This window comes from Cebus imitator, unplaced genomic scaffold, assembly GCF_001604975.1.
Source record: "Cebus imitator isolate Cc_AM_T3 unplaced genomic scaffold, Cebus_imitator-1.0 Scaffold204, whole genome shotgun sequence".
NCBI lineage: Eukaryota > Metazoa > Chordata > Mammalia > Primates > Cebidae > Cebus > Cebus imitator.
The window spans coordinates 1,567,988-1,584,432 of NW_016107519.1; the positions used below are offsets into that span (position 1 = coordinate 1,567,988).

Below are 16,445 nucleotides of genomic sequence, written 5' to 3' on the forward strand. Positions count from 1 at the left end.
CAGCGGCATTGGGCTGGGTTTAAGGTAGCGCCGCGGCCGCCCCGGCTCCCCGCGGTCCTAGCGCCCGGCCTGCTGCCCGCGCCGCTCTGCGGCAGGCGAGGCGCGGCGCGCCAGAGCGCAGGACTTCCTGGGGAGGCAGCCGAGGAGCCCTGGCTTTACAAAGAAAAGCAGATGAAAGATGCACTGCGCGAGGCGGGAGGAAGAATCCCTGAGTCTCCTGAGACTCGAAGTTCTGCGGAATAGAAGCCGATAACCTAAAATCTAGCTGGCTACACGGATGGAGGGTCAGAGTGAAACTGGGAAACTAGTTTTCACGTGGGCTCTGTAACCTTGCGTTGTAGAATATGACTGAGTGGAGAGAGTCGGAGGGAAGGGGAGTTGATTTAATGGGCTTGGATGGCCGTGGCAGTTTCTCTTCCATTCTTCTGCCACACACACACACACACACACACACACACACACACACAGAAGCACAAACTATGTTGCAGGTAAGACGGTTGGATCTGAACCCCCCTTCCCCGTCTCTCTCTCTCTCTCTCTCACACACACACACACACACACACACACACGCAGATGCGGCCACCGTTTCGGTTTTGTTTGCAGCGTTCTGCTGGGCATCTTTGGGTCGGGGCTATGTTTAGGTCCCGCCCCGCAGCCGGGGTCCCGGCGGCCGCCAAGCAGTCGGCAGGGGGGCGCCAGAGAACCTTCTCTGTCCCTGACTTCGACTCGGGCGCGCGTCTTCGGGGAGTCTGGGTCGCGGGGAGCGCCCCAGTGGGCTTCCTCTCGCCCCCAAACCATGCTCCTTAGGAAGAGCGGCGACATCCCTAGCCCTACCTCGGCTCAGGGAAGCGAAAGGCGAGTTCTAGTGTCTCCCTCCAACCGCCCGAAGCCCGCGGTGGAGCCGGGAGGGCCGGACGCAGGATGCTCGCGGGGCGCCCCCGGGCCGCAGCCGCTCCTTCCTGCTCTCCCCAGCGGGGCCGCACGTGGAAGACTGACCTCCGGTGCGCGGGCTCGGGTTTCTGCTAGCCGCCGGCGGCCTTCGCGCCCAGCGGGAGTCAGGGACAAAGAAACCCGCTTCCAGGGGCCGTCCGGGGCCCTACCGGGCCGGGTCGGCCCGAGAGGCTGGAGTCGGCGCGCTCTGCACCCGGGACAGTCTGCCAGCCGCCGGATCCCCAGTGCCCGCGGGCGCGGAGCGCGGCGCCCCCAACACACACACACGCTCGCCCGCAGCCCTCCCGCGGGGCCCCCCTTCCCTCCCCCTGCTCCTCTTTGTTCACATTGTCTTAGAAACGGCCCAACTCTCAGGTCAAGATGGTGAAAGTTGCTGAGACTTGAGCGCAGCTCCGGACGCGGAGCGTGCAACTGAGAAGCAAAGTCGAAAGCAGAGACTGAACCCCTGCGGTGGGGAAGCGATTCAAAACCTCTTTATGGGGGAGAAGTCGGATCCGCCTTAGTAGTCAGCTAAAGGCTGGAGAAGCAGAACTGGGGCTGGCCCTACTCCGGACGGGAGGGCTTCGCCTGAAGACGAACCGGAGCGATGAATTTGCAGATTTCGGGGGCGCTGGAGGTGCCAGCGACCTGGAGCGACCTTCCCCTGCCCTCCGGGGAGGAAGGCGTGCTCCGGCCCGGGCGAGGAGAAAGGAGAGAGGAGCGAGGTGGTCCTCCCCTCTTCCATTCCCACCCCCGCTTTGCCGCAGTCCAGGGTCATTGGGTGTCCGGGGCTGGCTCGGTGCGTCTTGCTTACGTGTTTCTGAAGCATGAGAGCCCTGCCCCGTGGTATTTACAGCAGTCACATCCGCGGAGGTACAGAGCGGGCTTTAACGTTAACTGCTCGGCAGCAGATACAAGAAGCTGGGGAGGAAGTGTCACTTCTCATAAACCACCCGAGTCGCTCGCATTAATCACCGAGGCAGCCAGCAGCGATGGGTACAGCAGGGGCGTTCCTCGAGCAGTTGGGTACAATGCGCCGAGATGGTTACTTAGGGGGGAAAAAAACGATGGAAGAAACAGAGACAGGCACAGGGAGAGAGATGGAGACAGGGAGACGCTTCTTAAGAAGAGAGACGAGCAGCACGTGAACACCGGACATTTCCAGTGAAGACAAGACTGGGACCATTTCCACCAGCTGTCTCCAACCACATTCTTTCGGTCTGAATTTAGATTGTCATCCAATGAGCAAAGACCATTTCCGCTTCCGAATCCTGCAGGGTGTGACTGTCCCTTTAAAAAGCGTTGCAGCAGTAGGAGAGAGGGCGAAGTAGCTGATGGAGCACTTTCCCAGGTTGAGCGGCCTCCCCCACTGCAGTTGGCTTGATCCACATTTCATACGCATCCCTAACTCCAGCTGCAAGAAGCTTTTGCTGCTTCCTCGCCCCTTTGCCTTCTCTGTCAGGTTTCTCTGCCTGGATTTGTTGGTTGGTTTGCTCTGGTGGTTTTTCTTATTGTAGTGATAGAAACAGTGTCCTTCCTTGCCCCGGCCACATCACATTTTTCCTGCACTCACCCTGACTCGCCAGGGCTGACATCCTCAAGGTCCTTCACAGCTCTGGCAAAACCATGTCCATGTCCAGAACTATGAGTACATTTTACAGGTCTTCTCAGTGAGTATAAAGATGTTAGTTCCCCAAGAAGACAGAGGCCTTGCCTTCTACAGGCACACGGTGTAATTGGGTTAATAACCCTTGCCTCGGAAGACTGTTGTTAGGAGTAAAAGGAAAATAAAATGCACACAAAACAAGCAGCACACAATAGACCCTCAAGACATAGTCGCAATCATTACACTATTCCTTATATAGTTCCCCCGTGGATTTCTCCCATGGGGGTATTCAGCCAATACTATCATTGATTTTAATTCCAAAGCTCCCTGAGTCTCTCTTCTCAAAATATTTTAACTCTTATCTTTCCTCCTTCCCCTTCCCTGTGTTTTCTATCACGTTTGTCATCTGTCTTTTCTGTTTTTAATTAAGTACTTAGGCCCAGAGGGGAATAAACGACAAGAGAAATAAAGAAGGCTATGAAGAGGAATGAGCACTGGAATGGGAGCCGGCAGATCTGAAACACATCATCTGACCCTCTACCTACTCCTTGTGTGGCTGCAGGCCCTCTCACTGGGCCTAGCCCTTTGCTGTGAAGTTAGGTTAAAGTGAGCTGTCAGCTATAAGGTCCTCTGCAAATTCGAAGTGGCCCTTTGGAAAAGGTCCACCTTCCCTGCCACGTTCATTAGCTTGTCTTCCTTCAGATTCCCTGGATCCCAAAATCCAAATCAGTACAGAGTCATTTCATTCCTTCTCTATGATAAAGGTGTCACCGGGCCTCTACCCTTCCATCCTTTTCCTTCATTCTCCTCCTCCCCACCCCACAACCCTTCAGTCTACTTACTGGCTTTTGTTTAGGAGCAATCAGGAGCATGGGATGGAGGGGAGTGATTTTGGAAGGCTGAAGTCAGTGTGACCCCAGAAACTAGGTTTGAACATCATGGTATGAGGATAGAACCCTTGTAGGGTCCTATCATTTACTGACCGCTTACTCTGTTTCCAACACCCTGCTAAGTGCTTTTGTGCTTTCTCTTCCTAATATTGAAAACTGTCCTCTGAGATATTATTTGATCCCATTTTATAAATGAGGAAACTGTGGCTTATGGAAATTAAGTAGCATTCCTATTGCCGCAGGGCTAATAAATGGTGGAGCCCAGTTCATAGACATGAGATCCTTATTGTGCAACACTGTCCTCAATTATAACAGGCATATACTTTTAAATTTTTAATAGCATGTCTCCCCAAAATAAATACACAGAAATAAATGATGGGCATATATACTTGTTTACATCAACAGCCAGTTACACTGAGTGTATGTAAACAATGACTAGCTAAAGGACAAAAGGAAGGAAAGAAAAGACCCCAGTTACAATCGGTTTTTTAAAAAGGAAAGGAAAGCAAAGAAAGGAAGGAGAGGAGAGATAAGATCCCCAGGAAAAAATTAACAACAAAGAAAAGGTAGAAGATCATATGAAGAAAAAAAGGGATTTTTGAGACAAGGTCTCACTATGTTGCTCAGGCCGGTCTCCAACTCCTGGGCTTAAGTGATCTTCCCACCTTGGCCTCCCAAAGTGCTAGGATTACAGGCATGAGCCACCACTCCCAACCAAGAAACATATATATATATATATATGTATGTATATTTTATATAAATAAATTTATATAAATATATAAATAAATAAACATATATAAAAATATATGTTTAAATATTAATATATTTCTATATTAAAATACATATATATTTAAATATATTTATATTAAAATATATATATATATTTTTTTTTTTGAGATAGAATTTCACTCTTGTTGCCCAAGCTGGAGTGCAGTGGCCCAGTCTTGACTCACTGCAACCTCCACCTCCAGGTTTAAGCGATTCTCCTGCCTCAGCCTCCCCAGTAGCTGGGATTACAGGCATGTGCCACCCACCAGGCTAATTTTTGTATTTTTAGCAGAGACAGAGTTTCACCGTGTTGGCTAGGCTGTCTCGAACTCCTTACCTCAGATGATCCACCTGCCTCAGCCTCCCAAAGCTCTGGGATTATAGGCATGAGCCACCATGCCTGGTCTGACCAAGAAATATTTTTAAACTATATTTAAATATATTTATAATTTATATTTAAATATATTTTTATTTTATATAAAAATATATTTAAATATATTTTGTATTTTATATTATTTTGTTTTATTTTATATTATTTTATTTTATATAAAAATATATTTAAATATATTTTTTCTTTTTATATAAAATAAAATTTATTTTAAATTTATTTAAGTTTTATTTTTATTTTAAATTTATTTTAAAATTTATTTTTATTTTAAATTTATTTTAGCTGATATCCAGAATTTACAAAGAACTGAAACAGATTTACAAGAAAAAAAACAAACAAACGCATTCAAAAGTGGGCAAAGGATATGAACAGACACTTTACAAAAGAAGACATACATGAGGCTAACAAACATATGAAAAAATGCTCATCATCACTGGTCATCAGAGAAATGCAAATCAAAACTACATTGAGATACCATCTCACGCCAGTTAGAATGGTGGTCATTAAATATTCTGGAGACAACAGATGCTGGAGAGGATGTGGAGAAATAGGAACACTTTTACACTGTTGGTGGGAGTGTAAATTAGTTCAACCATTGTGAAAGACAGTGTGGCGATTCCTCAAGGACCTAGAAATAGAAATTCTATTTGACCCAGCAATCCCATTACTGGGTATATATCCAAAGGATTATAAATCGTTCTACTATAAGGACACGTGCACACGAATGTTCATTGCAGCACTGTGTACAATAGCAAAGACCTGGAACCAACCCAAATGCCCATCAATGATAGACCGGTCAAAGAAAATGTGGCACATATACACCATGGAATATTATGCAGACATCAAAAACAATGAGTTTGGGTCCTTTGTAGGGACATGGATGAACCTGGAAACCATCATTCTCAGCAAACTGACAGAAGAGCAGAAAATCAAACACCGCATGTTCTCACTTATAGGTGGGTGTTGAACAATGAGAACACATGGACACAGGGAGGGGAGCACTACACACTGGGGTCTGTTAGGGGGAAATAGGAAGGGACAGTGGGGGGTTGGGGAGTTGGGGAGAGATAGCATGGGGAGAAATGCCAAATATGGGGTGATGGGGAGGAAGGCAGCAAATCACACTGCCACGTGTGTACCTATGCAACAATCTTGCATGTCCTTCACATGTACCCCAAAACCTAAAATGCAATAAAATAAATTTTAAAAAAAGAAAAAAAACTGCAGAAAAAGAATAAAGTATGCTTTTTTCTTATCCTTAAAAATAAATAAATAAAATAAATTTATTTTAAAATATTTATTGGAATACAAAAGATGCCCTGAACAAATTGAAAGGCGTATCATATTCTTAGATAGAAAAACTCAGTGTCATAAATATGTAATCCTTCCTAAATTAATCTAAAAACGATGACAATAAAAATGCCAAGACTTTTAAAATTAGATAAACTGATGCTGCAGGTAATATGGAAAAATAAAGTTGACAATAAATTTTTTTAATTAACAAGAAAAATTAAGGAGTAACTAGCCACACAATATTTTTAAATATTTTTAAAACTATAATAATTAGAACAGAGTATCATGTGAATTATTTATATTAGCCTATGAATAAACAGATAAAGCAATAACAGAATAGAAATTATAAAAATAAATCCTAATACATATTAGAATTCTATATATGGTGATCAACTAATTTGGAAAAAATGAACGATCAGTGAACAGTTTTGAAACAACAGAATAGACAACTAAAAAATACATAGTATTTATTCTTCATGATTTACATGAGGATAAAACCCAAATGCAAATATTTAAAATGTAAAAAATAAAACTATAACAAGTCCTAAAGGAAACAATGGAAGAATTCCCTTATGATCTGATGTATGAAGTCCTTTTTAAATGTACCATAGAATCCATATGCCTAAAAGAGAATATTGATAAATGCAACCACACACAAAACATTTTTTAACTGCATGGGAGAAAAACACGAATTCAAAAGATAAATGATGAAATGAGAAAAAATGCATCTCATATAAAGATAAAGGACTCGTTTTTCTAACATATAAAAAGCTGGCCAGCACAAAGGCTCATGCCTGTGATCCCAACACTTTGGGAGGCAGAGGCAGGAGGATCACTTGAGGCCAGGAGTTTAAGACCAGCCTGGACAACAGAGCAAGACCCTGTCTCTACAAAAATTAAAAAATTAGCTGGGTGTAGTGACACACACCTGTAGTCCAAGCTACTTTGGAGGCTGAGGTGGGAGGATTGCTTGAGCCCAGGAGGTCAAGGCTGCAATGAGCTGTGAGCATGCCACTGCACTCAAGTTTGGGTGATAGAGTGAGACCATATCTCAAATATATATATGTGTGTATGTCTGTGTCTGTGTGTATGTGAGTGCCTATATATATATATATATATATATAGCTCCTACAAATCATTAAGAAAAATTTGACTTCTGGTGTCTGATCCAACATGTAGAGTGCTTGGAAGTCATCATTCCCATGCACACAAGAAAAAAACTGAATAAACTGAAAATCAAGAACTCTTCTTAGATTAATCAAGAATTAAGGTCATAGGAAAAACTGCTGCCCTGAAAAGTGGAGAGGCAGACAGGCTGATACAGAGAATCACAGCTTACCAAAGCAGAAGCAAAACACAGCTGGAGCTGCTATCAGTGGGAATACCTTAAACTCTAATTGTTGGAGACTCACTGTGACAAGCTTCAGAGTCAAGAATTCATCAAAAAAATCTCCTATGAATTTTCTTACAGGGGTCCCCACACTTCCCTGAGTTTTACCTCCAGGAACCCTACCAGGTTCTCCCTGTGAAGGTCTGAGAAAAATCCTCTTCTACTTCCCACAAGAAGAGAGGAAAAGTGACTATTTCTAAATATGCCCAGGGCTCCCTCTTCTTAGCAAGGCCTACCCTCAAGGAAAACTGTTTGACCAGGGCCTAACCAACATGGGGAAGGGGAAACACACAACTCCAGCCCCCTCTAGCCTTCGAAATGGGGATAGGGAAATACACCCCCAGGCTCACTAACAGACTGCGCCCTAATGATAGTGATCCAGAACGCAACCCCTCCACACCTTACCACTACATCACTAGAACTACGCTAAACTACCCTAGGACTTAAAGAACTGCAAGGTTCAAACACCAGGAATCTCTAGACCAAAACAGGGACATCAGATGACATTTTAGCCTCTGACATCTATAGCTAGAGCAAAGAGTTAGCAGGCCTAACCCCTCACCAGATAAATATAAAACCTCACACTAGTCTATCTATCTCAGTCACTTTTATTCAATATGTCATGTCTAGCTTTCCACAAAAAATTATAAGACATGCTAAAAGGCAAAAAAGTACAGTCTGAAGAGACAAAACAAGCAAGAACTCAAAAATGACAGAGATTTTGGGATTATCACACTGAAAACTTAACCATGATTAATTTGCTAAATCACTAATGGAAAAATGGACAGTATGCAAGAATAGATAGGTAAGGTCAACAGAGATATGGAAACTAAAGGGAAAAATCTAAAAGAAGTGGTAGAAATAAAAACCACTATAACAGAAATGAAGAATGCCTTTGATGAGAATGACAGTTAACTGGACACAGGGAAATATGACCAGGGCTCTCTCTTCTTCTCTCTGAAGAATCATTAGGGAGCTTGAAGAGGTGTCAACAGAGACTTTTCAAGCTAAAATGCAGACACTTTTTTAAAGATCGAAAAAATAGAATATGGAAAAACGGTGAGACAATTATACAAAGTATAAATATTCTAATGAGTATGCCAGAAAGAAAAGAAAAATAAATAGAAGAAAATTGGAGGTAATAATAGTTGAGAATTTTTCAAAATTAATGATAGACCCCAAACCACCAACTAGGAAGCTCAGAGACCACTAAGCAGGATAAATACCAAAAAATATATACACCTGGGCATATATTCAAACCACAGACAGTCAAAAATAAAGAGAATATCTTGAAAGAAGCTAAGGTGGGGGGGCAGGGGACACCTTACCTATGGCTATGGTTTGGATGTGATTTGTCTCCACCAAAACTCGTTGAAATTTAATTGCCAGCAGGATTGAGAGGTAATAGGGCCTTTAAGAGGTGAGTCATAGGGACTTTGCCCTCACAAAGGCATTAATGCAATTCTCATGGGACTGGTTAGTTCTCTCAAGAGTAAGTTGTTATAAGGTGGGTTGGCCCACTTTGTCTTTCTCTTTGCACGCACCTGCCTCCCCTTTCACTTCTCCACCATGTATGATGCAGCAAGTGGCCCTTACCAGAAGGTGACCAAATTTAACTTGCCCAACCTTCAAAATTATAGACTAGAGAAACCTTTTTCTTTTGTAAAGTACTCAGTCTGCGGTATTCTGTTACAGCAACAGAAAATGAGCTAAGACAGAAAATTGGTAACAACATTGGGGTTGCGATTCTAACAAATGCCTGGAAATGTGAATGCAGCTTTGGAACCAGGTAATGGGTAGTATCCAGAATTTTGAAGAAGTCAGCTAGAAAACGCCTAACCTGTGAGCAAATCATTGAGGGAGAGCCTGGTGAGGGATCAGAAAAAGACAGAAAGACTAGGGAAATTCTGAAACTTCTTAGAGATTACTTAAGTGGTTGTGACCAGAATTCTGGTGGAAATATGGACAGGGAGACCCATGCTGATGAGGTCTCATATGGAAATGAGGAACAAGGTATTGGAACCTGGAATAAAGGCATCCTTGTTATTCAGTTGCACAGAACTTGGCTGCATTGTATTTATGCCCAAGGGCTTTATGGAAGGTGGAATTTAAGAAAGACAACTAGAATACCTGGTGGAAGAATAGCTAAGTAGGAATGTGCTCAAGATACCGCATGGTTACTTCTGGCTACTTACAGTGAGTTACAAGAGCAGTGGGAAGCAGAGTGGAAAGATTTGGAAAATTCACAGTGTGGCTATGTAGAGAGCAAAAAGTCAGTACAAAGAGGCAGCCAGGCAACTGTTCGCTAAAGAGATTAGCACAGGCAGAAAGAAGCCAGGTCTGCTCATCAGGACAATGGGAGAATGGTCCTAAAGGCATTACAGAGATCTTAGAGGCTGCCCCTTTCATCTCAGACACAGAACCTTGGCTTGATGCCTATGGCGACCTCCAGACTCTGCTTCCCACATCCCAGTTAAGCAATCCTTGCCCTGGCAAGGCTCACATGAGCCCAGGTGCAATTCAGGCCACTGTTCAAGAGGGCACACACCATAAGCCTTGGTGGTGTCCATGTGGTGCTAACTCTGCAGGTATTCAGAATACAAGAGCTTTGGAGGCATGGTTTTCTCCACCTAGATCTCAAAGGATGTCACAGAAAGCCCACGGGAACAGCAGAAACTTGCCACAGAAGTAGAGCTGCCACAGAGTCCCTACCTGTCAATGCCTCGTGGAGTCACAGGAATGGGGCTGCCACTGAGACCCCAGAACTGTTGAGCCACCAGCAGCATGCAACACCTGCCTGAGATAGTTGCAGACACTGAGAGAGTGCCCACATAGCCTTTACCCAGCAAAGTCATCGGGGTGGGGCTGCCTGAAGCCTCAGGAGTTTATCCCAAGCCCAGTGTGTCATGTGGTGACATGTGGCATGAAAGATTCTTCCGGAGCTTTAAAATTTTATGTCTTCCCTGCTGGATTTGGGGCTTGCTTAGGGCCTGTTACTCCCTTCTTCCTGCTTATTTCTCCCTTTTAGAATGAGAATGTCTACCCCATGCCTATCTCACCATTGTAGTTTGGAAGCAGATAATTTGTTTTGATTTTACAGGCTCACAGCTGGAAGCACTTTGCCTTAGTCTCAGATGAGACTTTGGACTTTTGCGTTAATGCTGGAACACATTAAGACTTACAACAAAGGCCGGGCGCGGTGGCTCAAGCCTGTAATCCCAGCACTTTGGGAGGCCGAGGCGGGTGGATCACGAGGTCAAGAGATCGAGACCATCCTGGTCAATATGGTGAAACCCCGTCTCTACTAAAAATACAAAAAATTAGCTGGGCATGGTGGTGCGTGCCTGTAATCCCAGCTACTCCGGAGGCTGAGGCAGGAGAATTGCCTGAACCCAGGAGGCGGAGGTTGCGGTGAGCCGAGATCGCGCCATTGCACTCCAGCCTGGGTAACAAGAGCGAAACTCCGTCTCAAAAAAAAAAAAAAAAAAAAAAAAAGACTTACAACAGTATTATGGAGATGGAATGATCGTATTTTGCATGTAAGAAGTATGTGAGTTTTGGGGGTCCAGGGGCAGAATACTATGGATGTGGTTTGTCCCCTCTAAAATTAACAGTGAAATTTAATTCCCAACATAACAGTACTGAGAGATAATGGAGCCTTTAAGAGGTGTTTGAGTCATGGGGACTTTGCCCTCATGAAGGGATTAATGCAGTTCTCAAGAGACTGGATTAGTTCTTTCAAGAGCAAGTTCTTTACAAAGCAGGTCAGCTGGCTTCATCTTTCTCTTTGCACTCACCCATGATCCGCCATGTTACTCCACAGCATGAAGCCCTCACCAGAAACTGACCAGATCTACATGCCCAGTCTTGGACCTCCCAGCCTCCAGAATCATGAGCTGAATAAATCTCTTTTCTTTATAAATTACTCAGTCTCATGTATTCGTTTATGGCAACAGAAAGTGGACAAGGGTCAGAATTACATCAGACTTGTCTTCAGAAACCATGCAAGCAAGAAAAGAATGGAATGAAATATTTAAAGTGTTAAAAGAAAAATGTATCAACAATAGAATAGACTAGTCATCTTACAGAAAAGTAAATACAAATGTTCCTTAAACATTAATAACTATGCTTAACTCTGTTCACAAAAAAATACATAATAAAATTATGTCAATATACCATTTTTAGCCTATAAATTTGACAAATATTAAAAAATTACATAAAACAATGTGTGTTTGAGTTTGGAAAATCAGGCACTCTCCTATATTACTAATGGAGATTAAATTGACACAGTCTTTTTGAAGGGCACTTTGGTAAAATCTATTAAAATTCCAGTACATGGACCCTTGGACTCAGCAATTTCTCTTCTAGAATTTACCTTCTATATGTCTATGCATGCATATGCAGACTCCCATATGCCAAAGATTCCACACCATGGCACTCTATGCAGTAGGGAAAGATTGCCAAGAGCTGTGTGCCCATCCAGAATGACTGGTTAAGTGAATTACAGTAAATCTATAAAATAGAATCTTATGTAGCTTGTTAAAAGAAAAATAAGGAAGGTTTTTGGATACTGATAAGGACTAATCTCCAAAGAATATTATGAAAAAAAATACAATCCTGAACAGTGTATATGGCATGCCTTATTTGTGTCCTAGGGGGAAACCTTTTATATTTACACATATCAGAAATATTTCTATAAATGTATTCAAGAAGCAAATACAACAGCACTGGCTACCTTTGGAAAAGACAATTGCATAGCTGGGGGACAAGGGTGGGAGGGAGAATTTTCACTAATACACTTTATTGAATGTGCTATTTATTTACAAAAATAATAAAGTTTAACTTTTCACTATAATTACATATTTCTCTCTGGAAGGCATGGAAGGACTGTGCCTGATGCAAAAATCTTGGGAGCAACTGCAGAAAATGTTGTAATTAGGGCCCACCTTCCCCCACATATCCCCAGGTGGATACATCTCCGAAAATGTGAAAAGACAAACTCATCAGGTCTTTGGGAAGCCTGGCAAGGTCTGCTACTTGCCAGCTCTCCACAATAACGCTTGTCTTTCCTCAGCCACGTCTGACTTTTTTCCTGGCCATTTTACTTTCCTGCCTGTCTCTAGTTCTTCTGTCGTAAAATGTGGCTGACAAAGCCCTGGGATTTTCTTCACTTATCACTGTCTCCATGTTACATCACATTGCTGGTCCAAACTGCCCCATCTCCCTATCCGAGTCCAGCCTTATGGCCAGTAAAGCTGCCCAGCTTCCTGATGCGACCTCCTTCCTCTTCATCATTTGCCTCTGCTTCTCCATTGCTCTTCACTCTTCTGGTCTCATGCCAGCATAACCCATTTTAACTTTCCCTCCTTTCACAATGTAGATGGGGCATAAATAATAATATTAACAACAACTACATTTATCAAACACACATTACGTAAAAGAACTTCACATATTCCATTTAGCTTCATTACACTGCAAGTTCAACATTGTTATCTCTGTTAGTTAAAGTTGAGGAAACTGAGGCTTTGAGAGGTTAAGATGCTTGACCAAAGTCACACAGCTAGGAAGTCATGGGCCGGATTCTAACATAGACCTTTCAACACCGTAGCCTAGGTTCTCTGCTACTTAGTCCACTGGAATTTAAGAATTAGCTAAAATAATTTTTTAATCTATTACATAGCCAGCTTCCATTGAATGTGTGAATGGAGAAGACCTTCTCCCTTTTTTGCAAAGGCTTCTTTAATATTTGCTTCTTTCTTGATGTTGGAAGAATGTTTCCAGTATTCTCCAAGGGTGAGTAGGAACAAATTGCCTCTCACTGGTACTGCCATCATCTCCCAAAATGAATGTCCAGCTACATACATCCACGGTCAGTTCTCAACCTACTCAATTGACCTCTCAGTAGAATTTGGCAGACTAAATCACTCTCTTGGCTTTCACATCCTTTTTTTTTCTTCTGTCATCTATGACAGATGAACACATTCTAGGTTTTCCTCCTACATCACTGATCGTTTTTCCATTTCCTTGGCTGCATCTTCTTCTCAATATCCAGCATTTTGAGTATCCAACAGCTCTGTTCTCACAGATATTTTTTTCCCTGTACTCACCTCTCAAATTTCATCTACTCCCAAAGCTTCACATGCCATCCACTCGCCGAGGCTTCCCAAACTATATCCCTAGCCCTTCCTTCCCTTCTCCAGTGTTTACCCTGCTGCTTCCCTGGCACCTCCACTCCATATTCTAGAAGACCTGCAAAACCCAACACGGCACACCTGGAGCTCTTGAGTCTTCACAGCCTCTCTCCCCAGAAACCTGGGCTGTCCCCAGAAACCTGGGCTGCAGGTGTTCCCTATCTCAGCAAACAGCACGGCATCCACTCAGCCACCCATCCAAACCCTAACACTTCCACTTTCAAAGAAGGTCCACAGTCCAGCCACCTTCTGCCATCTTCTTTGATCCCATGGTGGCTCTAGCCACCAGCGTCTCTCCCTTTGGATTACTGCAATGACCTCCTCACAGTCTCCCTGCATAGGCGTCAAACCCACATGCCACACAACATAAGCCCAGTCATGTCACTGTCACCCTTAAACCAAATTACCTGCGAGAGAATTCACTAGCTGACCCTGCCTCCCACTATGATTCCGTCTCCTACCACCATCTCGAGTGTTCACACTACCGCAAAATGGATCTCCCTGTTTTTTCTCAAGGTCCTGCATGTTCCCATCTGCTGGCAGACCTACTAGGGGATTGCTTTTCCCTCAACTGTCCATGACTTGTTCCCTGGCTTCAGTAAGCTGTCTACGGAACTGTGACTTCTCAGAAAGGTCTGCTTTGATCATTCTAAAATAACCCTTCGCCTATCACCCACAATCACTATTTTCCTTCATAATAATTATTATAATAATTATATATTTAATTAATTATAATATAATGATATATATATAATTAATTATAACAATTATTACTGGCTGATACGGTAAGACAGGCAAGGCCCTCACTGCTGTGGAGCTTAACTTCTATGGAGAGAAACAGACAATAAGCAAGTCAACAGGATAATTCTAGATAGGACTGAGTGCTATTAGGAAAATAAAACAGTGCTGTGGAAGGAGCTGAAGCCCTGCTTTCCAGGGCTTTCTAAAAGATGACATTGAAATGCGACTTGAATGATAAAAAGGAGCTGATCATCTTGCTAAGATTTGAGTGCAGTCATCCACCCTTATCCCAGGTTTCACTTTCTGCAGTTTCCATCACCCACTGTCATCTGAAGTCTGAAAATATTAAATGGAAAAATCCAGAAATAAACAATTCATGAGTTTTAAATCGCACGCACCATTCTGAGTAGCACGATGAACCCTTGTGCTGTCCTGCTCCATTCCGCCCAAGACATGAGTCACCCCCTTGCCCGGCAGATGAACGCTGTGTACACTCCCCACCCATTAGTCACCAGTAGCTGTCTTGGTTATCGGAAAACACATAGACTATGTAGGGTTCGGTACTATCCATGGGGTCAGGCATCCACTGGGGTCTTAAAATGTATGTCCCGTGGATAAGGGGGGACCTCTGTAAAGGGAATTCCAGTGGAGGGATTACTGAGCACAAAGACCGTGAGGCAGGAATGAGCTTGAAATGACTGAAGAACAAAAAGGAATAGCAGCGGAAGAATAAGTGAGAAGCCCAGTGTGTGAAATGAGTTGGAGACAGACATGAACCATATCTCCTAGTGCCATATAAGCCTTGTTCAGGAGTTGAGTGTTATTCTAAGCATGATGAGCAACCATTGTGATGGGTAATGATTCCCTTGAAAGAATCCACAGGCTGCACAATGCAGTTTCTTCACTTCAAACAGAACAAATGCTAAGCAGTGCTGAATAACAATTATGAAATTGTCTACCTGGAACTTGAGTAACTCTCATAGAATCACAGTCTTTACCTTTTGCAATACTTTCTTTTTTTTTTTTTTTTTTGAGACGGAGTTTCGCTCTTGTTACCCAGGCTGGAGTGCAATGGCACGATCTCGGCTCACCGCAACCTCCGCCTCCTGGGTTCAGGCAATTCTCCTGCCTCAGCCTCCCGAGTAGCTGGGATTACAGGCATGCACCACCATGCCCAGCTAATTTTTTTTTGTAGTTTTAGTAGAGACGGGGTTTCACCATGTTGACCAGGATGGTCTCGATCTCTTGACCTCGTGATCCACCCGCCTCGGCCTCCCAAAGTGCTGGGATTACAGGCTTGAGCCACCGCGCCCGGCCCCCTTTTGCAATACTTTCTATCACTAATTAACCTTTTCCAAGACCCTCTCTCTCCCCAACATCTGGTTCCTCTGCTTCTACTTCTCCCCAGCTTAAACCTAATTTATACTCAGACCCTCACTATCTGCCTATATTCTCTTCTTCTTCATTTGTTTCCAACTCTTCCCTTTGCTATCCTCATTAACGAGGATACTAAGTTTAATGGAGCATTGGTCTGCTTTACTTCTTATAGTCCTATGCTTTTTTGTGATTCAATGAATAATTACCAAGTTACCATTTTTATAGTAAGTATGACCTTAAAACATAGGACATAGGAAGAACAGAAAAACTAATAGTATAAATTATATTGATATGGTTTGGCTATGTCCCCACCCAAATCTCATCTTGAATTATAGCTCCCATAATCCCCACGTGTTATCAGAGGGACCCAGCAGGAGGAAATTGAATCATTGGGGCAGGTTTTTCTCATGCTATTCTCATAATAGTGAATAAATCTCATGAGATCTGATGATTTTTTAAAGGTCAGTTACCCTGCACATCCTCTCTTGCCTGCCACCATGTAAGATGTGCCTTTTCTTCTTCTTCATCTTCAACCATGTGGAACTGTGGCTCCATTAAACCTCCTTTTCTTTAGAAATTATCCAATCTCAGGTATTCATAGCAGCATGAAAATGGACTAATACAATATTAAGAATAAAATAATATTAGATATGACTTAAATGTATAGAAGTCATATATCAAATATGATGAAGAATGAGTGAAGAAAGAAAAATGGTAAAAAGAAAATTATTAAAGAAGTAAGAGCATCTAACTCCTATTATCCCTCGGACAACAAAAATCTCATGTCATTAAATAATTGCCTTTATAATTAGATCAGAATTTCTTTAGAATCAGAGAAAATATCCAGGAAAAAATTTCTGAGCACATACTT

General features: G+C 43.1%; 1 long non-coding RNA gene across 2 annotated transcripts; it reads left to right on the forward strand.

The window, feature by feature from the left end:
* The first annotated feature begins 55 nt into the window (after positions 1 to 55).
* Positions 56 to 11,120, forward strand: LOC119474041. 2 transcript variants are annotated; one of them, XR_005203336.1, is made up of 4 exons: positions 56 to 488; positions 2,967 to 3,161; positions 3,393 to 3,477; positions 11,089 to 11,120. It is a non-coding gene; the product is annotated as an uncharacterized LOC119474041 (long non-coding RNA). The 2 variants fall into 2 exon arrangements; XR_005203337.1 differs by lacking the exon at positions 56 to 488 and adding an exon at positions 566 to 2,392.
* The last annotated feature ends 5,325 nt before the right edge of the window (positions 11,121 to 16,445 follow it).